Genomic DNA, 13,222 nt, shown 5'->3' on the forward strand with positions numbered 1-13,222 from the left:
GAAAGCATGCTGTTTATGTTTTATAGATCCTTTCCAGGCCATTTATGTCCTGATCTCGCAAAATATCCAATAGACCCAGCATTCCTATTCATTGTATTTTTGAGCAAAGACTAACATTCAGGTACACATGCCGAAACCCGGGATTGAACCAGGAATAACGTAGCGAGAAAATGAACTAGTTCTGTGTGTCCTTTTTTCTTTTCTTTTGATTAAACATAAAACAATACAGGACACGACGAGGGAGCAAAAATCGTAATTAAAAGAACTTAATAGTTACATAAAACATAACATAACATAACATAAAATAAAAACAAAATCACATTTAAATGAAAATAGGGGGCCTACTTGGTCCAAGTCAATCAAATTAGTGCTTATCCAAGTTAAGCCTGAATGTCACTGTTTTCCATTCATCCAATGTCTAATGTCTGTTACTATGTCAGTCAAGTCTTTGATCGTTGGCGTGGTTGGTGTCGAGCATTTCTTTGTGATGGCCTTTTTCTCTACAGCCAAAAGTATGTTCCAAGGGTATCCATTTATTGTGTCCATGGCAGGAGTGTTGAGGCCCAAGTACATAGTTTTAAATTTGAGTGGGATGGCAAAGTGTGATAAAATGTGAATATATGATTATATTTCTGTGATGTATTTTATCTGCATAATAGTGATATATTATCTGCATCATTAGTCTAAGAGAAGAACGGGTGTGTGACAAACTGGATTTGTGAAGGGGTCGTAAAGATGGCCAAAGGATGTTTACCCGAGGGGGGGTGATAACCCAGAGGAGTCTGGGTAATGTTTACCCAAGGCTTGATCTCTACGGAAAAATACCAAGTGCCTTGATGTGAGGCTGACCAATGAGAAATGTGACCCGCCTATTCCAGAATATCTAATAAAACCAACCAGCATGGGAAATAACAGGGTGAGACGCGGGGGTGAGACACAGGAGGATCACGTAAGCTGCTTACAACAGCTTGCGTGATCAGTCCCCGCGTTTTCTCCCATGCATGCCATACAAATGTCTGATCTTTCTGTGTCGTTTCATATTCTAAGTTGAATTGTGTTCTCTATGTGTTAAGGAATAGCATCGGGTGTATGTCTCATTTCTTGACATTTCTGGTCCTATCGAGCCGGATGACAAGCAGCCCCTTCGCGGAGATTGACGGGTGAATCGGTGAAGTCTGTGCACAGCTGAAAGAAGTCCACTTTTCCCGTGGCCGCCCATCGCACCTCATTCTCCGCCAGGAGAGCGCGTCGTTTCGAAGCAGCAGGAGAACACAGGCGACAAAGAAGGTCAGACAAAATTTTGTGTGTGAAAAAGAGTTAGCCATAAAACGTTTTTATGCATTAGTTTGATATTTACTGGAAAAATATTGTAGGCTTATGGACGAGATAAGTTTCTCACATAAAGCAAGGCAGTTAGGTATTACTGAGGAAATACCCAGTTTCAAATTACTGAGGAAATACGCAGTTTAGGTATTACTGAGGAAATACCCAGTTTAATATTACTGAGGAAATATGTGTGAATGTAAGCGCTGTGCACGAGCGAAGTAAGTAAGAGAGAAGTGTGAATGTGTGAATGAGGATTAATAAGTGATTAACTAACGAGTGTGAGAATCACAATTAATCAAGGGTCACAAGGCGTTATTCTGAGAGATCTAAAATTTGCAGTCACGGGTGAATCTTAAACACCACGTTTATGTCCGGAGGAATCTAATAAGGAATTTTCTCTAGAAGCTTGACATTAACCGTGACTGTAAAGCAAGTAGCATTTCTCTCAGACGACCGAGACCACATAATGCCAGAATTATCACCCCAAACTGTAAAAAGACAAAGGAAAAGTTATAGAGGATTTTGGAGGGAGACTTCCAGCGTGCTCAGATGACGTGGCAGAGAGGGGGAGATAAGGGGGGTCAACAAGACAGGAGAATGGGGAGAAAGCACTCAGAGGACGCTCTGAATGAATGAATTAGGAACTAAACTCAGCTGTTTTAAATTTTAGTCTGTAGAACAAATTTAAGGGTTTTGTTTGATTGACAACAATCAATTATAAAGATTTCATTAAACTTGATAAGAGATGAAGATGAATTCAGATTTTTATAGATGGCCAATATTTTGGGGAATGTGATCACAGACAGGACACTTCCTGTCCCCGACATAGATGACAAAAGTTGTGTTTTTACGGTATCGTGTTTTTTTGAGTGCACAGAACAAACCTACGTTTTGTTTTGTTTTATTTTTGGATTTGACAAAAAATATTTTTTGGACTTAATGCATGACTAGATCAAAGTACAGGACGAAAAGACAGAAGTGTTTTTAAATTTAGAATCAAATGCAGGCACAGGCCTGGTGTGATAATGTGGGTAAATTAATGACTACTGATGTTTTTGGACAGTAGAATGGGCAGTAAGTAAAGTGAAAAGTTATATCAGTAACTTATTTATTTGTATTATCATGAGGAAACCTCGTATTGCGATGTAGACGTAAGTGAGGGAATAAGTTAAATAGTGACGTGCCAATGTCCTCCTTGGAAAGACATGAATGGGTCATTAACTAAAGACAACAGGACACCAAGTCATAAAGATAGTCAGAGATAAGGGGCTATTGACTGGCAAAGAATCTGGAGAGGACTCAGGATGGAGCAGATGTCGTTATCTTTACGTATCACAGTGACAATTAACAGCAACTCCACCTCAGGGGGGGTTGACGTGATGGGTAATAGGAAAAGTTAAAATTAACAGGGAAAGAATTTGACATTCTAAAGTAAATACCTGAAGGATTGTTGAGATTCAATCAAGAATTGAATAGATTTAAATAAGACAATATCATCTAAATTTAGACGCTATAGAAGTTATGAAAACCAGTGATAATAGGACTTAAACATTATAGGACTCAGGACGGAGGCAAGAGATGGTTAGACTGATAAAATGACGTGCCTTATGGATAAGGGGAAGGTTTAGAATCATTTTGATTGTTAATACACATATAGACTTGCTAGAACAAACTAATACACAATGTTTGTAAAGCACCACATGAGCAGGTGTGAGAGATTGAGTTTGAATCTCACCTGAAGCACATATAAAAGATTAGCACATATTACATTAGATGTGTGACTTTATGCAGGCCACACAAACAGAGGAGATGTGAAATTATTAATTATGTGAAGAATTCTAAGTTGTGAACTGACCCTTATGGCCAGCTCAACGGGGGAATTATTGAGATAATTATTATTGTTTGATGTATTTGTAGTTGTATTGCACATACACACACACATACATACATACGCGCGCACACGTGGACAACCAAACATTTAGAGTTTGAAACTTTTAGAGTTTGAAACAAATGGTGGTAAAACAGATTTACAAGTTACAGATCGCAGAGGCAGTGTCGGATTACAGACACACAGGGTGGGGGCCCAGCGCCGTGGAAGGGGGGCTCAGCCAGGGATGTGACCACTGAACTGTGAAAAGTCAAGAGGTGACATTGCGGAGTGGAGTGACAGACGCAATTCCATCTCTTCCTTGATTACATCCTGGATTAGTGAACGTTGTAAACTATCTGGATTATTGAATTTTGGTTAAATGTAGAAGTTTGAGAAATGGGCAAAGCCATATCTCAAAAAGGAGGGCTATTGTACGTGTAAACAAATATTCCGAATCAAAAATTACTAAAAAAAAAATTGTAAACAAGAAAACTGAAATACACTGAATTGTCGAAAAGACTTTATCACCGCAGAGAACGTGTTGGAGATGTGGTGTTTACAGAAACGAGCCAAGTGGACGAGCAAGGTGGACGGAGCCACATCGTGTCGTCCTCACACCGACCATTGGAGGGACGAGAACATGGGTGCTCTCATGGGAAAGTGAGAGAAATGTCTGGACAACACAGCGGCAGATCCTTAACATCGCAGACGCAGGACTTTGTTTGTATTCTTCGTTTCTGTATGCAGAGACGACAGACAGATTTGTGTAGGCAAAGTACTATACTCTGCTACGATGAACGAGAGCCAGAGGCTACGGTGCGCAGAGTACCATACTCTGTGAAAAAGAATCAACGAGTTATCATCATCAAGTGATGACGGTAATATGGGTGCTGAACACCTGTATTATGCACCGGACAATCGGGACAATCGGGACAATCGATCAACATACACAACTGTGTATACCGGGAAATGAAACATACACAGACCTGGAATAGAGGGAAGCAAATAAGTGATCAACTTGAAAGGTTATGAAATGCATGATGTGTAATAATGTACAATGTATAATTGACATGACAGAGGCTGAAGAAACACAATGGCATATTATACAGCCACTGTTGTTTGCACGAACAGAGTGTATTTTTTATCTGCTACAACATAACTACATGTAATGTTAATGAGATTATGAATTGAGATGGGAAATGTACCAGTTCATATGTGTCATAGGTGTGACCGAAGCGAGCAGCGGGAGGAGGTCTCTTAAGAAACCAAGCAAGGACGTATGGTGATGTGGGGACACTTGTGGGACGTTGTGCCTATGTATCGCTTTTGTGATCAGCATCACCCAGAACCATACCGCAGGGTCAAGGGCGAGAGGTTAGTGGACAATCTGGTCCCAGTAGCACCTGATACTACGTATTTGATTCTATTGGGGTGTCCAGAGAGGTCCCTGACGAGTCAAAGTGACTGACCAGAGAGCAGCGGGTTTAAGGGCTTTCCGCTTGTACTTCTATATTTCCCATCACACCGCACAAAATATAGACAAGATAAATTGTCTGTTTGTCAAATTACAGAGATTGACCAATCTGACTCAAAATTTAGGACAGTAATGCTGTAGAAATGTTGTGGGCCGAGAGAAAAGAAGTGTGTTCAATGTTGAGAAATGTGCATAGACTTTTTGAGTGTAAAAGTGTCATTTTAACACCTATATGAAAGACATGTTGAAAACTGAAAAGAGTAATGTGTTTGGCATATGAGACAGTAGACTAATGCTTTGATAAACAGGAGGGAAATGTGATAAAATGTGAATATATGATTATATTTCTGTGATGTATTTTATCTGCATAATAGTGATATATTATCTGCATCATTAGTCTAAGAGAAGAACGGGTGTGTGACAAACTGGATTTGTGAAGGGGTCGTAAAGATGGCCAAAGGATGTTTACCAGAGGGGGGGTGATAACCCAGAGGAGTCTGGGTAATGTTTACCCAAGGCTTGATCTCTACGGAAAAATACCAAGTGCCTTGATGTGAGGCTGACCAATGAGAAATGTGACCCGCCTATTCCAGAATATCTAATAAAACCAACCAGCATGGGAAATAACAGGGTGAGACGCGGGGGTGAGACGCAGGAGGATCACGTAAGCTGCTTACAACAGCTTGCGTGATCAGTCCCCGCGTTTTGTCCCATGCATGCCATACAAATGTCTGATCTTTCTGTGTCGTTTCATATTCTAAGTTGAATTGTGTTCTCTATGTGTTAAGGAATAGCATCGGGTGTATGTCTCATTTCTTGACACAAAGTCAAAAACAGTCTGCAGTGCCCTGTGAATTTCAGTCCATTATTTTTGAGCAACAGCACAGCCCCAAAACACCTGATAGTGGTTTGCCTGCTGGGTTCTCCAGCAGTTAGCATTTCCTTGTGAATAATGGGCACTTTGACATGGTGTGGTGAAAAAAACATATTTTTCCCCTTCAGGCATGTGATTTTGTGGTCTTCCTTAGGGCTGTTCCTACATTTCCACACTCTTGGTCAGACAAAACCAGGTTAACTTCTCGTTCCCATTGGTTTAGAATATACTTAGCAGAACGTTGTCCAGATTACCAATGCATTGAGATCATTTAGAAATGATTCCCCTCGCAAGTTCTGATTGATTGGTTTCAACAAAGATTACTGTCAGAGGATTATAGTGGTCATTTCTTTGTTTCATTTCTTGCTTATAATAAGTCCTATAAAAGTCCTGTCTCTCCAAGTCAAAGGATTCCTTCAACACATCAATGCTTTTCATTTGAGTTTCTTTTGCAATGCGGTGAAACGTTTACGCCTTTTGTAATCCAGGCGTTGAATCATAAGCTTGGTCATAAGAAAACCAGCTCCAGATTTTAACAGCTTTGTTTAGTTTGTATGCTTTGGTTGGCTCCTTTCAGGGGGTAAGCACAGATTTTACCCAAAGATTCTTCTTGTTTCTGCACTTTTTCAAAGAGTAACGCTGCTGTCGGGGCACTCAAGGTTCCACCGAGATTTGAACTCGGATCGCTGAATTCAGAGTCCAGAGTGCTAACCATTACACCATGGAACCGCAGACTGGTCATTGGAAGGATAACGGTCATCCAAAGCTACAAGTCTTTACATCAATCATCCCTTGCCAAAAAAATGAGAAACAAGGAGTGCAAACAGTGCAAATAATCTTGATGTGCAGCAATACTTTTCCCTCTCTTAATGCAAAGTGTAGCAGCAGTAAACTTGAGGGAGAAAGGTATGGGTTTGAGGGCTCTTCTTGAAGGCTTTTCTGTCCTTGTAAATATTTTTCATAGACAAAAGAGTAGGCATTTCCTGTTTACTAAACAGGCCCTTTGACCAAGGAAGCCGCAGCGCCATAACGATTTCCTGGTTTCCTTACATAATTAGATACAGTGGTTACTTCTGGGATTGTATTTCTTGCTTGCTCCGGCAAGGTGAGCAGTCGTCCGTGAGTGGGCTCCAACCACCAACCTTTCGGTTAACAGCCGAACGCGCTAGCCGATTGCGCCACAGACACGAGAATCTAGGCATATCCATAAAAGACTTGTCCCTCTAATTGCAATAAGAAATGAAGAAAAACTCTGGATTCAGAGCGCTAACCGCTATACCGTTGAACCACACCTTTCTACAGGATGTCCTGTTTTGAAAATAAGTATGACATTTGATCATTGGGCTATATCAAAGAGAGCAGCATTGAAGTAGGCAAACTTCTGCTTCATGGTTTCATTGTGTGGTGGTCATCACATCTGCCATACACGCAGAAGGTCTTGGGTACAACATTCAGCGAAACCAAACATGTTACCAAACATGTTCATGCTAACAATGTTCCAACGAAAGCTTGCTGTTTATGTTTTATAGATCCTTTCCAGGCCATTTATGTCCTGATCTCGCAAAATATCCAATAGACCCAGCATTCCTATTCTTTGTATTTTTGAGCAAAGACTAACATTCAGGTACACCTGCCGAAACCCGGGATTGAACCAGGAATAACGTAGCGAGAAAATGAACTAGTTCTGTGTGTCCTTTTTTCTTTTCTTTTGATTAAACATAAAACAATACAGGACACGACCAGGGAGCAAAAATCGTAATTAAAAGAACTTAATAGTTACATAAAACATAACATAACATAAAATAAAAACAAAATCACCTTTAAATGAAAATAGGGGGCCTACTTGGTCCAAGTCAATCAAATTAGTGCTTATCCAAATTAAGCCTGAATGTCACTGTTTTCCATTCATCCAATGTCTAATGTCTGTTAATATGTCAGTCAAGTCTTTGATCGTTGGCGTGGTTGGTGTCGAGCATTTCTTTGTGATGGCCTTTTTCTCTACAGCCAAAAGTATGTTCCAAGGGTATCCATTTATTGTGTCCATGGCAGGAGTGTTGAGGCCCAAGTACATAGTTTTAAATTTGAGTGGGATGGCAAAGTCAAAAACAGTCTGCAGTGCCCTGTGAATTTCAGTCCATTATTTTTGAGCAACAGCACAGCCCCAAAACACCTGATAGTGGTTTGCCTGCTGGGTTCTCCAGCAGTTAGCATTTCCTTGTGAATAATGGGCACTTTGACATGGTGTGGTGAAAAAAACATATTTTTCCCCTTCAGGCATGTGGTTTTGTGGTCTTCCTCAGGGCTGTTCCTACATTTCCACACTCTTGGTCAGACAAAACCAGGTTAACTTCTCGTTCCCATTGGTTTAGAATATACTTAGCAGAACGTTGTCCAGATTACCAATGCATTGAGATCATTTAGAAATGATTCCCCTCGCAAGTTCTGATTGATTGGTTTCAACAAAGATTACTGTCAGAGGATTATAGTGGTCATTTCTTTGTTTAATTTCTTGCTTATAATAAGTCCTATAAAAGTCCTGTCTCTCCAAGTCAAAGGATTCCTTCAACACATCAATGCTTTTCATTTGAGTTTCTTTTGCAATGCGGTGAAACGTTTACGCCTTTTGTAATCCAGGCGTTGAATCATAAGCTTGGTCATAAGAAAACCAGCTCCAGATTTTAACAGCTTTGTTTAGTTTGTATGCTTTGGTTTGCTCCTTTCAGGGGGTAAGCACAGATTTTACCCAAAGATTCTTCTTGTTTCTGCACTTTTTCAAAAGAGTAACGCTGCTCTCTGGGCACTCAAGGTTCCACTGAGATTTGAACTCGGATCGCTGGATTCAGAGTCCAGAGTGCTAACCATTACACCATGGAACCGCAGACTGGTCATTGGAAGGATAACGGTCATCCAAAGCTACAAGTCTTTACATCAATCATCCCTTGCCAAAAAAATGAGAAACAAGGAGTGCAAACAGTGCAAATAATCTTGATGTGCAGCAATACTTTTCCCTCTCTTAATGCAAAGTGTAGCAGCAGTAAACTTGAGGGAGAAAGGTATGGGTTTGAGGGCTCTTCTTGAAGGCTTTTCTGTCCTTGTAAATATTTTTCATAGACAAAAGAGTAGGCATTTCCTGTTTAATAAACAGGCCCTTTGACCAAGGAAGCCGCAGCGCCATAACGATTTATGGGTGGGCTCGAGCCACCAACCTTCCGGTTAACAGCCGAACGCGCTAGCCGATTGCGCCACAGAGACGAGAAACTAGGCATATCCATAAAAGACTTGTCCCTCTAATTGCAATAAGAAATGAAGAAAAACTCTGGATTCAGAGCGCTAACCGCTATACCGTTGAACCACACCTTTCTACAGGATGTCCTGTTTTGAAAATAAGTATGACATTTGATCATTGGGCTATATCAAAGAGAGCAGCATTGAAGTAGGCAAACTTCTGCTTCATGGTTTCATTGTGTGGTGGTCATCACATATGCCCTACACGCAGAAGGTCTTGGGTACAACATTCAGCGAAACCAAACATGTTACCAAACATGTTCATGCTAACAATGTTCCAACGAAAGCTCGCTGTTTACGTTTTATAGATCATTTCCAGGCCATTTATGTCCTGATCTCGCAAAATATCCAATAGACCCAGCATTCCTATTCATTGTATTTTTGAGCAAAGACTAACATTCAGGTACACATGCCGAAACCCGGGATTGAACCAGGAATAACGTAGCGAGAAAATGAACTAGTTCTGTGTGTCCTTTTTTCTTTTCTTTTGATTAAACATAAAACAATACAGGACACGACCAGGGAGCAAAAATCGTAATTAAAAGAACTTAATAGTTACATAAAACATAACATAACATAAAATAAAAACAAAATCACATTTAAATGAAAATAGGGGGCCTACTTGGTCCAAGTCAATCAAATTAGTGCTTATCCAAATTAAGCCTGAATGTCACTGTTTTCCATTCATCCAATGTCTAATGTCTGTTACTATGTCAGTCAAGTCTTTGATCGTTGGTGTGGTTGGTGTCGAGCATTTCTTTGTGATGGCCTTTTTCTCTACAGCCAAAAGTATGTTCCAAGGGTATCCATTTATTGTGTCCATGGCAGGAGTGTTGAGGCCCAAGTACATAGTTTTAAATTTGAGTGGGATGGCAAAGTCAAAAACAGTCTGCAGTGCCCTGTGAATTTCAGTCCATTATTTTTGAGCAACAGCACAGCCCCAAAACACCTGATAGTGGTTTGCCTGCTGGGTTCTCCAGCAGTTAGCATTTCCTTGTGAATAATGGGCACTTTGACATGGTGTGGTGAAAAAAACATATTTTTCCCCTTCAGGCATGTGATTTTGTGGTCTTCCTCAGGGCTGTTCCTACATTTCCACACTCTTGGTCAGACAAAACCAGGTTAACTTCTCGTTCCCATTGGTTTAGAATATACTTAGCAGAACGTTGTCCAGATTACCAATGCATTGAGATCATTTAGAAATGATTCCCCTCGCAAGTTCTGATTGATTGGTTTCAACAAAGAATACTGTCAGAGGATTATAGTGGTCATTTCTTTGTTTCATTTCTTGCTTATAATAAGTCCTATAAAAGTCCTGTCTCTCCAAGTCAAAGGATTCCTTCAACAGATCAATGCTTTTCATTTGATTTTCTTTTGCAATGCGGTGAAACGTTTACGCCTTTTGTAATCCTGGCGTTGAATCATAAGCTTGGTCATAAGAAAACCAGCTCCAGATTTTAACAGCTTTGTTTAGTTTGTATGCTTTGGTTGGCTCCTTTCAGGGGGTAAACACAGATTTTACCCAAAGATTCTTCTTGTTTCTGCACTTTTTCAAAAGAGTAGCGCTGCTCTCGGGGCACTCAAGGTTCCACCAAGATTTGAACTCGAATCGCTGGATTCAGAGTCCAGAGTGCTAACCATTACACCATGGAACCGCAGACTGCTCCTTGGAAGGATAACGGTCATCCAAAGCTACAAGTCTTTACGTCAATCATCCCTTGCCAAAAAAATGAGAAACAAGGAGTGAAAACAGTGCAAATAATCTTGATGTGCAGCAATACTTTTCCCTCTCTTAATGCAAAGTGTAGCAGCAGTAAACTTGAGGGAGAAAGGTATGGGTTTGAGGGCTCTTCTTGTGGGCTTTTCTGTCCTTGTAAATATTTTTCATAGACAAAAGAGTAGGCATTTCCTGTTTAATAAACAGGCCCTTTGACCATGGAAGCCGCAGCGCCATAACGATTTCCTGGTTTCCTTACATAATTACATACAGTGGTTACTTCTGGGATTGTATTTCTTGCTTGATCTGGCAAGGTGAGCAGTCGTCCCTGGATGGGCTCGAACCACCAACCTTTCGGTTAACAGCCGAACGCGCTAGCCGATTGCGCCACAGAGACGAGAATCTAGGCATGTCCATAAAAGACTTGTGCATCTAATTGCAATAAGAAATGAAGAAAAACTCTGGATTCAGAGCGCTAACGGCTATACCGTTGAACCACACCTTTCTACCGGATGTCCTGTTTTGAAAATAAGTATGACATTTGATCATTGGGCTATATCAAAGAGAGCAGCATTGAAGTAGGCAAACTTCTGCTTCATGGTTTCATTGTGTGGTGGTCATCACATCTGCCCTACACGCAGAAGGTCTTGGGTACAACATTCAGCGAAACCAAACATGTTACCAAACATGTTCATGCTAACAATGTTCCAACGAAAGCATGCTGTTTATGTTTTATAGATCCTTTCCAGGCCATTTATGTCCTGATCTCGCAAAATATCCAATAGACCCAGCATTCCTATTCATTGTATTTTTGAGCAAAGACTAACATTCAGGTACACATGCCGAAACCCGGGATTGAACCAGGAATAACGTAGCGAGAAAATGAACTAGTTCTGTGTGTCCTTCTTTCTTTTCTTTTGATTAAACATAAAACAATACAGGACACGACCAGGAAGCAAAAATCGTAATTAAAAGAACTTAATAGTTACATAAAACATAACATAACATAAAATAAAATAAAAACAAAATCACATTTAAATGAAAATAAGGGTCCTACTTGGTCCAAGTCAATCAAATTAGTGCTTATCCAAGTTAAGCCTGAATGTCACTGTTTTCCATTCATCCAATGTCTAATGTCTGTTACTATGTCAGTCAAGTCTTTGATCGTTGGCGTGGTTGGTGTCGAGCATTTCTTTGTGATGGCCTTTTTCTCTACAGCCAAAAGTATGTTCCAAGGGTATCCATTTATTGTGTCCATGGCAGGAGTGTTGAGGCCCAAGTACATAGTTTTAAATTTGAGTGGGATGGAAAAGTCAAAAACAGTCTGCAGTGCCCTGTGAATTTCAGTCCATTATTTTTGAGCAATAGCACAGCCCCAAAACACCTGATAGTGGTTTGCCTGCTGGGTTCTCCAGCAGTTAGCATTTCCTTGTGAATAATGGGCACTTTGACATGGTGTGGTGAAAAAACATATTTTTCCCCTTCAGGCATGTGATTTTGTGGTTTTCCTCAGGGCTGTTCCTACATTTCCACACTCTTGGTCAGACAAAACCAGGTTAACTTCTCGTTCCCATTGGTTTAGAATATACTTAGCAGAACGTTGTCCAGATTACCAATGCATTGAGATCATTTAGAAATGATTCCCCTCGCAAGTTCTGATTGATTGCTTTCAACAAAGATTACTGTCAGAGGATTATAGTGGTCATTTCTTTGTTTCATTTCTTGCTTATAATAAGTCCTATAAAAGTCCTGTCTCTCCAAGTCAAAGGATTCCTTCAACACATCAATGCTTTTCATTTGAGTTTCTTTTGCAATGCGGTGAAACGTTTACGCCTTTTGTAATCCAGGCGTTGAATCATAAGCTTGGTCATAAGAAAACCAGCTCCAGATTTTAACAGCTTTGTTTAGTTTGTATGCTTTGGTTGGCTCCTTTCAGGGGGTAAGCACAGATTTTACCCAAAGATTCTTCTGGTTTCTGCACTTTTTCAAAAGAGTAGCACTGCTCTCGGGGCACTCAAGGTTCCACCGACATTTGAACTCGGATCGCTGGATTCAGAGTCCAGAGTGCTAACCATTACACCATGGAACCGCAGACTCCTCCTTGGAAGGATAACGGTCATCCAAAGCTACAAGTCTTTACGTCAATCATCCCTTGCCAAAAAAATGAGAAACAAGGAGTGAAAACAGTGCAAATAATCTTGATGTGCAGCAATACTTTTCCCTCTCTTAATGCAAAGTGTAGCAGCAGTAAACTTGAGGGAGAAAGGTATGGGTTTGAGGGCTCTTCTTGTGGGCTTTTCTGTCCTTGTAAATATTTTTCATAGACAAAAGAGTAGGCATTTCCTGTTTACTAAACAGGCCCTTTGACCAAGGAAGCCCCAGCACCATAATGATTTCCTGGTGTCCTTACATAATTACATACAGTGGTTACTTCTGGGATTGTATTTCTTGCTTGCTCTGGCAAGGTGAGCAGTCGTCCCTGGGTGGGCTCAAACCACCAACCTTTCGGTTACCATCCGAACGCGCTAGCCGATTGCGCAACAGAAACGAGAATCTAGGCATATCCATAAAAGACTTGTGCCTCTAATTGCAATAAGAAATGAAGAAAAACTCTGGATTCAGAGCGCTAACGGCTATACCGTTGAACCACACCTTTCTACAGGATGTCCTGTTTTG

The 13,222-nt window shown here is 40.6% G+C and overlaps 4 non-coding genes across 4 annotated transcripts; all 4 read right to left on the reverse strand.

The window, feature by feature from the left end:
- Positions 1-6,201: 6,201 nt before the first annotated feature.
- trnaq-cug (transfer RNA glutamine (anticodon CUG)) lies at positions 6,202-6,273 on the reverse strand. Its single transcript has one exon. It is a non-coding gene; the product is annotated as a tRNA-Gln (tRNA).
- A 2,075-nt stretch (positions 6,274-8,348) lies between these two features.
- trnaq-cug (transfer RNA glutamine (anticodon CUG)) lies at positions 8,349-8,420 on the reverse strand. The gene has a single exon. It is a non-coding gene; the product is annotated as a tRNA-Gln (tRNA).
- Positions 8,421-10,412: 1,992 nt separating this feature from the next.
- On the reverse strand, positions 10,413-10,484 carry trnaq-cug (transfer RNA glutamine (anticodon CUG)). Its single transcript has one exon. It is a non-coding gene; the product is annotated as a tRNA-Gln (tRNA).
- A 2,079-nt stretch (positions 10,485-12,563) lies between these two features.
- Positions 12,564-12,635, reverse strand: trnaq-cug (transfer RNA glutamine (anticodon CUG)). Its single transcript has one exon. It is a non-coding gene; the product is annotated as a tRNA-Gln (tRNA).
- Positions 12,636-13,222: the final 587 nt, after the last annotated feature.

The sequence above is a fragment of the Eucyclogobius newberryi genome, unplaced genomic scaffold, assembly GCF_026437365.1.
Source record: "Eucyclogobius newberryi isolate DKJ021-1_F unplaced genomic scaffold, fEucNew1.0.hap1 SCAF_55, whole genome shotgun sequence".
In the NCBI taxonomy this organism is placed as follows: domain Eukaryota; kingdom Metazoa; phylum Chordata; class Actinopteri; order Gobiiformes; family Gobiidae; genus Eucyclogobius; species Eucyclogobius newberryi.